Below are 12,212 nucleotides of genomic sequence, written 5' to 3' on the forward strand. Positions count from 1 at the left end.
CACCGGGCTTCTAGGCTACACTAATAAAGGACAAACATGCAAATTGACCGTACCTTCGCAATTCCTTAAGCCATGCCCACCAGCCAATCAGAGCGACTATATGCAAATTAACCCAACCAAGATGGCGGCCGGCAGCCATGGAGCTGGAGCAAGCAGGAGGCTTGGTTGCCCCAATGATGGAGGAAGCCAAGCTTCCTGCTAGCTCTGAGCTCCACTCAAAGCAACAAAGTTTCAATTATAGAAGGTAAATAAACCCCAGATACCTTCTTTCAGCCTGCCGTGGCCACGGAGCTGGAGCAAGCAGGAGTGGATTGCCCCTGGTGATGGAGGAAGCCAAGCTTACCTCCCGCCTGCCCTTACCGGCTCTGAGCTCCTCTCAAGGCTACAAAGTTTCAATTACAGAAGATAAATAAATCCAAGAATAAAAAAAGAAAAAGAAAAGAAGGAGAGGAGGGGAAGGTCAAGGGGAGAAAAAAAAAAGAGACATATATAATACTCCTTGTAATACTTTAAACAATAAAACTGTTAGGTCGGAAAAAAAAAAAAGAAAGAAAAGAAGAAGAGGCTGGGAGCTTCTGTCACTGGAGGGGGGCTTGGCCAGCCTGAAAATGGCCCTCAGCCCCTCACTCAGACTGCCAGGCACCCCAGTGGGGACCCCCCCCCCATCCTAAAAGGGGTGTGGCCAGCCTGAAAACAGCCATCAGCCCCTCACCCAGGCTGGCCATACCTCCATGGAGTGAGGGTCCCCACTGGGGGGGGGGGGGGCTTGACCAGCCTGCAAACAGCCATCAGCCCCTAACCCAGGCTGGCCAGGCACGCCAGTGGGGACCCCCACCCTGAAGGGGGTGTGACCAGCCTGCAAACAGCCATCAGCCCCTCACCCAGGCTAGCCAGGCACCCCAGCAGGACTCCCACCTTGATTCGGGACACCCTTCAGGGCAAACCAGCCAGCCCCCACCCATGCACCAGGCGTCTCTATCCTATATAATAAAAGGGTAATATGCAAACTGACCCTAACAGCAGAACGACTGGGAATGACTGCTCACTATGACACACAGTGACCACCAGGGGGCATATGCTCAATGCAGGAGCTGCCCCCTGGTGGTCAGTGTGCTCCCACAGGGGGAGCTCTGCTCAGCCACAGACCAGGCTGACAGCTGCCAGTACAGCGGTGGTAGTGGGAGCCTCTTCTGCCTCCTCAGCAGCGCTAAGGATGTCCGACTGCAGCTTAGGCTTGCTCCCTGCTGGCAAGTGGACATCCCCCGAGGGGTGCCAGGCTGCCAGAGGGATGTCTGACTGCCAGCTTGGGCCCGATCCCCCAGGGATAGGGCCTAAGCCAGCAGGTGGACATCCTCCGATGGGTCCAAGACTGCAAGAGGGCATAGGCCTGGCTGAGGGACACCCCCGAGTGCACAAATTTTTGTGCACCGGGCCTCTAGTATAAATATAAAATACAAATGAAGAAATGATTTTTACTGGCACAGATTTTTTTTTTTTTTTTACTCACTGGTTCCAAACTAACAACACGAGGAAAGGAAAGTTCCTTTCTAATTTCCAGTCAATCTAGATTTTATACTTTTTCCTAAACTCTGAACACATCTTTTTTGCAACGTATGAATTATATTTTGAATATGGAACACTTTATGAATTTGTGTCATCCTTGTGCAAGGGGCATGCTAATCTTCTCTGTATAAGTTACAATTTTAGTATCTATGTGTGTTGCCAAACTGAGCATGCAGCACCATGAATGTGTTAACCTATAGAAGTGGTACCATCTAATTGAAAATATTCTATTTAAAAAATTTTTGTTTTCTTTAAACCAAAAGGGAAAACTGTGTTCTTGCAACTATCTCAGTTTGAATAAAAATGTATTTATTGTTATCTGTGTTGATAAAAAGTTCGAGTTACTGTTTCCCTTACTCTGTATTCTACAGGAATAAACAGCATACATTTCATATCAAATAGAGACATACACCATTTTGGACAATTTAACCCACTGCATTTATATAGCTATAAAGGGACTGCAGTGCTTTTTAATATCCCATAGTAGTACTTAAAGAGAATAAAAAATGTAAACAGTAAGAAGATACGTTTATTTTAAAAGTGTTCTCTGATCCTGTATCACCACATAATGGTGTGTATAAAATGTGCCACAATTCTGAAGTTAGAGGACATAGAGTGTGAAAAATTATATTTATCATTAAAATCTGCCTGTCATTTCTCTTAAAATCTTTATACTTGAGTCATCCTTAGATAGAGTCTTTTAAAAACTGATAAATTCTGTCGCATAGCAGAATATCTTTTGTTAACTTGTATTATTGGAGAAAAAATGCCCTGTGGCTTTTACAATCACACACCCAAGTCGTTTTAGGCTCAATGATTTTATTACCATTGCCACCATTTCTTCCAGTGGTTTATCTTCAACTACCCCAGCACAAGTGGAATGGAAAAAGTGGCGCATTTCTCTATTACGTTGCTTTTTACTGTTTAAGCAATCTTCTTTAAAACCAGGAGAAATGTGATAAGAAAACTACTTTGGGGGTATATACTTACAGATTTGTCTCTTTTATTTAATGACCATGAATGCATCTTCATTTTATATGTGTCAGGCCTGTAATTTTACCAGAGTAACTAGACTCGATTCTATATAATACTGCATGTTTTATAGCTAAGGATCAATTTAATTCAATAAACATTTTGGCAATATTTTCCCATGTATTTTCTTAAATTGAAGGGACAAAGAGACAGATCTAAGGGACAGATAAAATGGTGCCACCAATTTTAAAGAGTTTGACGGTTCCTCAAAAGATTCTTAACCTTTTTTTATGTATTTTTTTTAAATACATAACCCTATTAGGCATCAATTTTACACAAGAGAAATAAAAATATCAAGCCACACAAAAATGTTTACACATATTCACAGCACATTATTACTAATAGCCAAAAATTGAAAACAACTCAAACAACCACCAAATGATAAGTGGGTAAAGATAGTTTACAATAAAAAGAAATGAAATACTGATCCATGGTATAACCCGAATGCATCTTGAAAACATTATGCTCAAAGAAAGCAACACAAAGATAAGATATTATGATTCCTTTTATATAAAATGTTCAGAATAGATGAGTCTATAAAGAAAAAAAATAGATTAGTGATTGCCTACGGCAGGAGGGTGGGATTAAATTGGGGAGTGACTGCCAATGGGCTTGGGGTTTCTTTTCAGAGTGGGGGGAAAAAGTTCTAAAGTTAGATCGATGTCATTCTAAAACAACTCAATAAATACATCTGAAAGTACTGAAGCCCTAGCTGGTTTGGCTCAGTGGACAGAGCATTGGCCTGTAGACTGAAGGGTCCTGGGTTCGATTCTGGTCAAGGGCACATGCCAGGGTTGTGGGCTTGGTCCCCACTAGGGGGCCTGCAGGAGGCAGCCGATCAATGATTCTCTCTCATCATTGATGTTTCTATCTCTCTCTCCCTCTCCCTTCCTCTCTGAAATCAATAAAAATATATTAAATATATATATATTTTAAAAGTACTGAATAGTGCATTTTAGTGAATTTATGACATTTTAATATATCTCAATAAAGCTGATTTAAAAATCAACTGTCACTAAGTTATGGAGATATGCCTATATAACATGATACAATATTAAATAAAAATACATGGGAGGGTATGTAATTGATTAAACAAGATTTGCCATAGGTTGATAATTGTTGAAGCTGACTGAGAGCATCTGGGAGCTCATTTTATTTTTTCTAGTTTTTTTCCTATGGTCCAAATTTTTGAAATCAGTTTAAAAAATAATTTCCCCAACCTTACTTAAAGATCATGCCCATGTGCTTAGAAAAATTGATTGCACTGTAAGAATAATCCTTATTCCTATGAAATACCCATTGATTGTGTCAAATTAACAATTGGCAGGTATTAACCACATTTGATGTATTAAATAAAATTCCTAAATAAATAAAATGAGAAAATGTGTCCCCTTGAGAGCTGATGGGTTATGTTCTTTTTGGAAATCAGTCACTTTCTTACTAAGAAGGGAACACAGATGGTTTGACTTTGGATGGAAGGCACACAATGCAATATACAGGTCATGTAAAATATACACTTGAAACCTCTATAATTTTATTAACAAATGTCACCCCAATAAATTTAACTTTTAAAAAAGGATGCATTGAGACTTTACATTCTAACTCTTTTGTCTATAGCCTTTCATGTGTAGGAAATGAATGAATCCTTGTAAAAGTTGTAAAATAAATTTTAAAAATCTATCTTCTTCCGCCCTAAAGATTTCCTAATATCCCTTCTGGAAGAAAACTCTCACCTTCCTAAGGAATTAAACCCCATCATTTATCATAACTAAGATCAAAGCAGGAACCCTTTCTTTTGTCACCTATGACTTGCTACCATTGTTTGCCTTCAGGGAGTCAAGTCTAGAACAGGGCAAGGGTTAGTCAGGACAGGGATGGTGAATGCTGGCATCCATGCTTCCATTCCCTCATCTCGAATCAGGACAGATGATGATAATTCATCTCAGAACTTCTTCCTCTTGAGCTTTAGAATCCTTCTCAACAAAATGACCCAGGGACAACACCTCCAGACAGAATTTATATATGAATTAAAACTTATTTGCTCTCCAGGTTTTAGGTATATGGATGCTGAGCTGATATTAGGTATAAAGTTAAGAAAAGGTTGGTATTTCGATTCAGCATGAGAGTAAATGTTAATCCTAGAATGAAAGGCTTTAGCAAGGCACAGCACTAGTATTAGGGTTTTAGCTAAGATTAGTGGTAGAATTAGGGTTAGTTTTAGATGGCATAATTATAATTTTATACTAGAGTTATGTCTTAGAACTTTTTGCTTAATATTAAAAAGGATGAAGTTGGAATTGAGTGTATTTTACTGTGATGATTAGATGAATCTCTTTTTCTTAATTAAGTACTGTATATATTTATTCAATAATAGAAGAAACAACTAGTGCATTTTTTTCTTAGCCAATACTTCTATTGGTTTTAACCTTTGCTTTCAACAGACTCTATTTCACACAAATTTATTGTATATACAGGGTGTCGCAAATATGTATACACATTTTGAATAATAATTAATTCCAATGGGTTATATCTGGAAAGAAATAAACATCCATTGAGCTTTCAGCTGTCGAGGGTGTATATATTTTTGGGGGACACCCTGTATATATTCAATTACATTTTACTCTCATATTAGTTTGTATTGCTTTCAGGTATACAGCATAGTGGACCACCTTACAAAGTGGTGCCCTGATATGTCCAGTACCCACCTGGCACAAGACATAATTATTACAATATTATTGACTACATTTACATGCTGCATTTTACATCCCTCTGACTATTTTGTATCTACCAATTTGTACTTCTTAATCTCCTCACCCCTTTCTCCCAGTCCCCTGACCCCTCTCCCCTCTGGTACCACCAATCCGCTCTCTGTGTCTCTGAGACTTTCAACTTTTTTATTTTGTTCTTGAGATTCCACATATAAATGAGATAATATGGTATTTGTTTTTCTCTGGTTGACTTATTTTATTTAGCATTATACTTTCTAGATCCTTCCAGGAATATCTTGAAAATATTGCAAAACCTTTCGATGCTCACATATTTCTTCTCTTACTGCTTATCTTATGCATGTATTTTGCAAGAATAATGAAAGGACTTTAAAAAGCCATAAGGTGCCCTAACCGGTTTGGCTCAGTGGATAGAGCATTGGCCTGCGGACTCAAGGGTCCCAGGTTCGATTCCGGTCAAGGGCATGGACCTCGGTTGCAGGCACATACCCAGTAGGGAGTGTGCAGGAGGTGGCTGATCAATGTTTCTCTCATTGATGTTTTTAACTCTCTATCCCTCTCCCTTCCTCTCTGTAAAAAATCAATAAAATATATTTAAAAAAATAAAATAAATAAAAAGCCATAAGGTGATACTAATAACTGAGCTCTTAAATTAGTAGTTTTATCTTGTAGATTGTTCTATATGACTCCCAGGTTTTATGTGTTAATTGTAATATTTGCTTAATAACATTTGTTAGGCTGCTTAACAAAGTCATTGCAAAATGTTTCATGTATCTCTTAGTCACCATTGCAAAAAAATAAAAATCCAAATCAAGGTGATCAAAAGCCAGTAATGACAGACACGGAGAAATGATCTGCATACACAGTGAAACAATACCAAGCCAAACAACAGGCACATCCTTCATGAGAATACACGACTTAGTTCCAACCACAATGTAACATTTATATTCTATGAACATGACAGCAACCACCGCACAGGCATTGCTGCTCAGTTCCACCAACCTTACCCAATTTATCATTCTTGTTTCAAAATAGAAAGCAGGAAATGTTTTCTAGGTATTAGGAGCCATGCCAAACAGGATGAAATGTTACATCCCTTTAAGAAATTGCTCATTTTAAACGGTAAAAAAGAAACCGGCCTTGACTGACACAATGCCATTGCATAAGTGTGGGTTTTCTTGCTAGTTTGCTAACTAGCTCTCTACTTCTTTTCCTCTGTTTTTCAATTTGAATCAAAGTGAATAAATGTAGTTCATTAAGAACAAGACAAAAATAAGTTTTTTTTAAAGAGGGAATAGGAAAACAAGGGTAAAATGTGTATGTCAAGACCAGAGGAACGGCACTGGCTGGTTGGCTCAGCTGGTTGGAGCACTGTCCCATCCACCAAAAGGTTGTGGGTTCAATTCCCAGTCAGGGTACATACCTGGGTTCCAGTTCAATCCCCGGTCAGGGCATGTATGGGAGGCAACCAATCTCACATGGATGTTTTTCTCTCATATGGATGTTCCTTTCTCTCTCTCTCTCTTCCTCTCTCTCTAAAAATAAATTTAAAAATTTAAAAAAAACCCACAACATATCCTTAGGATATCCTCAGGTAAGGATTAAAAGAAAAAAGACCAAAGGAACAAACACTAATACAGAACGCATGTCATTTGATTTTCTACACTTAACTATGAAGAGTGCAAATTCACGTCAGACTTCCCTAACTACAAACATGAAGAGAAAAGAAGATGTTATAAGATTTGAATAGTTACTAAATGAATCAATTAATAAACAATCATTTAAAACTTTTATCTTCTTGAAATACTCTTTTAAAAATATTTTTTTATTGATTTCACAGAGGAAGAGGAAAAGAGACGTAGAAACATCAAAGGCGAGAAAGAATAATTGATCTGCTGCCTCCTGCATGCCCCACACTGAGGACAGAGCCCCAACTCGGGCATATGCCCTGATTGAGAATTGAGCCGTGACCTACTGGTTCATAGGCCAATGCTCAAACACTGAGCTATATTGGCTGGCCTTAAAGCACTCTTTGCTCATACATGCTTCTGTATGTTAAACGATGGAAAGATAAAATGACATCATTTATTATCTCTGTATCCCTTAAAAACAATTCCAGTCTCAAGAGCAAAGTGACAGTGTGTATTTATGCAGATTTCTTCAAGTAAAGCAGGGAGCTGTTGCATAATAAATCTATTTCTAGTCTTGCAAGCCTTTAAGAGGATCTAAAATAGTAGCATTTCATCAGGGGCCAAGTTTCATGTCAAATAGTGTGTAAAATCTAATAATACTCAGCAGGTGATACAGGCAATGCATGGGGAAAATGAAGGCTACATAAAACTTTACCAGGGATGTTATAGTTGGGACCGGAAATTTCTGGAGTTCTTTTGTTTAGATTATGTAACCATGTACAAGGGGGAAGAAAAGGAGTCACAATCTGGATACCTTTGTGGCTAGTGCAACTTTCTCTTCTTATTTCCCTCACATATTTTCACACTTATTTTGTAACCTGTTTTTTATTGATTTTAGAAAGGGAGGAAGGGAGATAGTGAGAGAAACATTGATGTGAGAGAGAAACATTGATCAGCTGCCCTGGCATGGCCACTACTGGGGATCAAGCCTGCAACTGGGGCATGTGCCCTGAAGGGGAATCGAACCTGTGACCTTTGGTGCATGGGATAACACCCAACCAATTGAGCCACATTGGCCAGAGCCATACTTGGGTTTTTTTGTTGTTTTGTTTTTTTCTAGGCATTTAACAGTCCCACTGGAGACAGTGGATTGGAAAGAACACTTACGGGGAGTCACAGAATCTGAGTTCTCATTTCAGTTTTGCCTCCAACTAGTCTTTCTCTTCATCTTTCTCAGCTCAGCGTGATTCTCTAAATGAGAAGCCTTTGCTATCTAAGTTCACAGCCCAGATCTATCTTCCAGTAATTATATGACTTGAAGCAAATTACTTCTCCCATCTTTTAACTTTATATCTGGAAATGGGTTCCAACCCTAAACCTTACAGAACTTTGGTGAGGACTGACTGAGCTAACGTAACTGGAAAGCTCAGAATACCAAACGCATAGCATATTCTCAATAAATGTTATGATTTTATCCTTCCCTTTGCAGTCTCCCCATAAGGTCCCCTCAAGCTCTAACACATTTTTATATTAAGAACCAATAGATGAAAACCAATGCCTCACCACCATGGAGTACAAAATGGGATCTCACTCTTTTTATTTTTAATGTATTTTTTCCTTCCTATGGAATTCATTAGGGGTGACACTGGTTAACAAAATTACACAGATTTCAGGTAAGCAATTCTACAACCCATCGTCTGTACCCTGTATTGTGCGTTCACCACCCCAAGTCAAGCCTCCTTCCATCATCATTTCTTTTTAGTGTCCAGGTTAAATTACACTATGCCCCCCACCCCAAGACCATGAATAGAAATTCTCCTTTCCCGCCTTTGGCAGTCCCAAGATAAGTCCATGAACCCCAAGGAGCTAACTTGGCCCTAGTTCCTCAAAGAAGAGAGAGAGAGGAAGAAAGGAAAAGAAAACTCTATGCACCAAATTCACCAAATCCCGTGTTCTTTGTTGTGTATGTGCAACAGTCACATGGCATCTGATACATGACTGATTGGATGGGGTTGCTCAAAGTGTACATTACCTTCTCTGGCCTGGGCAAAGTTCCCCTGATCTATTTCAGTGTGTGTACATAATAGCTGGGGAGGGGAGGGGAAAGGAAAGGAAGTCCCGCCTCCCCAGTGCTGTGCTGAACAGTGTCTGCTGTGTGCTACTCTCTGTCTAGGCCTGCATGACCGCCTCAAACCTATTTCCACTGTGTCTCTTTTATTAAGTGCGCAGCCATACACACATGCACAGCCATCGCTCTGAGATACGGCAGGAGTGGCTGTGTTAGGGAAAAATCTGGCACTATGAATACACCATCTGCAACTCCCCTTTCTTTACGGCAATGGCCACTGCTCTTTTCCTGTTTGCCTGGTGGGTCTGGGTCTCAGGCATATGCCCTTGAGATCAGAGCCTCATGCCCTCTACCCAGACTCGCAGCAGGACAGGGTCAGGTGGGGGTGAGGAGCAGACAGAAAACTCCTCACTGCCCTTCTCCATAATCTGTTGACCAGTAGGAATCCTCCCACCCTCATCTGGTTCTTGAGGCCTCGCTTTCCAAGGCCTGACATAGTCCACATTAGCACGGGCTGTAGAACATCGCCTTGTCTTGCCCCTATGGCTCCCAAAAGATAATTACAAAGCTTTATTAATTACAAAGATTTCTTATTTTGGTATCTATGTGAAGAGCTGGGCTATTAATTTCATCGTCTTTTTCAACAAATAGGAAGAAATCTCACTATACTCAAGTGGCTAACTCTCTCTTGATGGTCATGATAACCTAAATCAATCTTTTCAACCCCGGCCAGGTAGCTCAGTCGGTTAGAGTTTCGTCCAAATAAACCAAGGTTGTGGGTCTGATCCCTAGTCTGGGGACATACAAGAATCAAGCAATGGCCCTAGCCAGTTTGGCTCAGTAGATAGAACATCGGCCTGTGGACTGAAGGGCCCCAGGTTTGATTCCAGTCAAGGGCACATGCTCAGGTTGCAGGCTCGATCCCCTGTAGGGGGCATGCAGAAGGCAGCCAATCAATGATTCTCTCTCATCATTGATGTTTCTATCTCTTTCTCCCTCTCCCTTCCTCTCTGAAATCAATAAAAATATATTTTAAAAAAAGAATCAAGCAATGTATGCTTAAAAAAATGGAACAACAAATTGATGTTTCTCTCTCCCCCTCTCTCACTCCCTTCCTTTTGCTCTCTAAAAAAAAAAAAATCAATAAATTTTAAAAAGGGAGGGGTTCATTTCATATTTAAAGACACAATCAAAATAAAACTGTTTTTGTCACATTTTCATCCCTCAGAACGCCTCCTGCCTCTCGCCTCTGTCAGATCCCACATCACTGTTCCCATTCCAGCAATCCCTTCGGAGAAGGGCGACTCTTCTGGCTCTAATGAGTGTACTGAAATTGTTTTTCCAAGAATGATTAAGGCAGTCAGACTTGGTATGGGTAGTGATAATTGCTCCCCACACTGCCTTAGCAGGGAACAGAGCTGCTGGGAACAGAAAATACTGCGATGTTATGTAAGGCCTCATTACTCTCCTTTGCTCCTCTGCCTGCTGGCTCCCAAGGCAGTGATGGGCTATGATGTGTACCTACAAGAGAAGCTTAATGCCATTTAAGGATATGCCCCAATACGAGCTGTGGAAAAGAAAGAAAACAAAGCTTAGAAGTGGAGAGATGGAAAGGTAAAGCGAGAGCTATCATAGGATACAGAGCTGGCTCCTCAGAGTAGCCTCCGGCACCAAATATACCCACCCTGGTGAGAAGCCAAACTGTCAGCTGATGTATGTTGCTAAATCATGTAATTCTATTGCTACAAAATTATCTCTACCACCATCACCCCCAGCCCCTGTTCAGCAGTTTTTCTTTCTCCTTTTGAAGATAGAAGGGATTGAGAGTTCAGAAACAGAAGCCTTCTTTTCTGAGATTTTGAATCAACAGAGTAGAAATATCTACTCCAGCCAAACAGGCTCAAATAATGAAAGCAAAGTACAACGCCTGATGATTTGGTGTCACGGACTCATTAACAAAGTGAGAGGAGGCTTAAATGCTGGAGATGTACAAAGTCAAAGCATGGAACAGTTTGCTTGGTAAGATTAGGAATTTAAATCCTGAGTTTTGTTGAAAGATGGAACCTCCATGGGGACATACATTTAGAAGCTGGCCAAAGCAATACCTTAGTCTCATCTGTATTCTTTAAAACACCAGTAAAATTTTGGAGTCCGACAAAGCATGATGGGGGGGGTGAGGGCATTTACTGAGCATTTAGTATGTGTTAGGCACTTTTGAACAAATTATGCAGTTGGCACATACAGCGATAATATATATACTAGAGGCCTGGTGCACAAAAATTTGTGTACTCGGGGGGTCCCTCAGCCCGGCCTATGCCCTCTTGCAGTGTGGGACCCCTGAGAGCATGTCCACCCCAGTGGGGACCCTCGCCCCATGGAGGTTTGGCCAGCCTGGATGAGGGGCTGATGGCTGTTTTCAGGCTGGCCACACCCCCTTTAGGGTGGGGGGTCCCCACTGGGGTGTCTGGCCAGTCTGGGTGAGGTGCTGAGGGCCATTTTCAGGCTGGCCAAGCACACTGGCGATGTAAGCTCCCAGCCTCTCCTTTTTTTCTTTTTTTCTTTTTTTTATTCTGGTATTTATTTACCTTCTATAATTGAAACTTTGTTGCCTTTAGTGGAGGCCTATGAAAAGCTTGGCTTCCTCCATTGCCAGGGGCAACCCACTCCTGCTCGCTCCAGCTCCCTGGCCACGGCTGGCTGAAAACAGGTATCTGGGGTTTATTTACCTTCTATAATTGAAACTTTGTTGCTTTCAGTGGAGCTCAGAGCCGGGCCGCGGCAGGCGGGGAACCTTGGCTCCCTCCATCACTGGAGCAAGCAAGCCTCCTGCTTTCTCCAGCTCCGTGGCTGCCGGCTGCCATCTTGGTTGGGTTAATTCGCATATAGTCACTCTGATCGGCTGGTGGGTGTGGCTTAAAGCATAGAAAAAGTATGGTCAATTTGCATGTTTGTCTTTTATTAGTATAGGATATATATATATATATATATATATATATATATATATATATATATTGCAAATTAGGTCAGGGCGCCGTAAAGGGTCATGACCGGACAGGAGGAGGTTGCGCACGCAGGTGAGGCCCTGAGTGGAGATGGAGACAGAGACAGGTGGGCCTGCCCCAGTTGGTGGGCTGGCTCAAGCGGCCCTGAGCAGACACAGGCAAGGGGAGTCAGGTGTGGATCCGGCACCCA

General features: G+C 41.1%; 1 non-coding gene across 1 annotated transcript; it reads right to left on the reverse strand.

Annotated features, from left to right (window-relative positions):
- Positions 1-1,625: 1,625 nt before the first annotated feature.
- On the reverse strand, positions 1,626-1,728 carry LOC118672524. Its single transcript, XR_004973091.1, has one exon. It is a non-coding gene; the product is annotated as a U6 spliceosomal RNA (small nuclear RNA).
- Positions 1,729-12,212: the final 10,484 nt, after the last annotated feature.

Source organism: Myotis myotis, unplaced genomic scaffold (assembly GCF_014108235.1).
Source record: "Myotis myotis isolate mMyoMyo1 unplaced genomic scaffold, mMyoMyo1.p scaffold_m19_p_17, whole genome shotgun sequence".
NCBI lineage: Eukaryota > Metazoa > Chordata > Mammalia > Chiroptera > Vespertilionidae > Myotis > Myotis myotis.